Source organism: Nicotiana tabacum, chromosome 9 (assembly GCF_000715075.1).
Source record: "Nicotiana tabacum cultivar K326 chromosome 9, ASM71507v2, whole genome shotgun sequence".
NCBI classification, from domain to species: Eukaryota; Viridiplantae; Streptophyta; class Magnoliopsida; order Solanales; family Solanaceae; genus Nicotiana; species Nicotiana tabacum.
The window spans coordinates 4,258,604-4,260,000 of record NC_134088.1 but is presented as its reverse complement, the minus strand read 5'-3'; positions in this window follow the sequence as shown (position 1 = coordinate 4,260,000).

The window sequence follows — 1,397 nt, the reverse complement described above, 5'->3', positions numbered from 1 at the left end:
GGTGCCTTGCGCATGGAGTGAAGCTCAGTACATGTCGATTGCCATCAGGTGTTGCGGGTATCATTGCTCGTGGCGGTTGGTGGCTTTTGGCAATAGAAGGGCAAAGCATCGTGCAAGTAGCGTCGCAAGGTGCCATGCGCATGGGGCGAAGCTTAGTAAGTTGCCGATTGCCATCGGTTGTTGTGGGTAGTGTCTGTAAACCCCCACCCCACCCCCTGTGGCGGTTGATGGCTTTTAGCAATAGAACGGCTAAGAATCGTGCAAGTAGCACCGCAAGGTGCCATGCGCATGGGGCGAAGCTTAGTAAGTTGCCGATTGCCATCGGTTGTTGCGGGCAACATCGGGAGGCGACATCGCTCGTGGCGGCTGATGGCTTTTGGCAATAGAACGGCAAAGCGTCGTGCAAGTAGCGCCGCAAGGTGCCATGCGCATGGGGCAAAGCTTAGTAAGTTGCTGATTGCCATCGGTTGTTGTGGGTTGTGTCTGGAACCGCTCGTGGCGGCTGATGGCTTTTAGCAACAGAACGGCTAAGCATCGTGCAAGTAGCACCGCAAGGTGCCATGCGCATGGGGCGAAGCTTAGTAAGTTGCCGATTGCCATCGGTTGTTGCGGGCAACATCGGGAGGCGACATCGCTCGTGGCGGCTGATGGCTTTTGGCAATAGAACGACAAAACGTCGTACAAGTAGCACCGCAAGGTGCCATACGCATGGGGCGAAGCTTAGTAAATTGCCGATTGCCATCGGTTGTTGTGGGTTGTGTTTGGCATTGCTCCAACCCCCTATTCGTGCTTTGCGGGGCTTGTCTTGGCTTTGCAATGTTGGCATCAGCAATAACACATGGCTGCGCGTCGCGTGTTGGGGCTGTTGTTGGCTTGTATCGGCGAGGCAAGTGTACGTGCGGCACATGAGTGGTGTTCGGTTTGTGTGGCTAGGTTGGATCCCTGCTTGAGCAGCGACGTCCTAGCCCGCATGCCATCTCAATCATGGTACAAGCGCAAATTAGGCTTGTTCGACGTCGGTTTTCTGTGTTGCATACCTAATGCCAAGGCATTATCAAGCACAATCGGTCGCCTTTCGCCCCTCGCGTTCGACGTGCGGGGTGAACCAAAAGCTGCAGTTGTGTCCCAGGTCGTCCTCGCTTCGCCTTGCAATGGCTTGGTCCATGACTAGTATGCTCGGACTCTCGGATTCGGTAAACGCAATGGGCATGGGGTCTTCATTGGCTCCTATCTGCCCAAAGAATGCTCCTTACGAATGACGGTCGTGCTCGTCTTGGACTTGGCCGTGGCCTTTGGGTCGGCCATGCTCATGCGGTGCCGACGTCAATGAGGAATGCTACCTGGTTGATCCTGCCAGTAGTCATATGCTTGTCTCAAAGATTAAGCCATGCATGTGT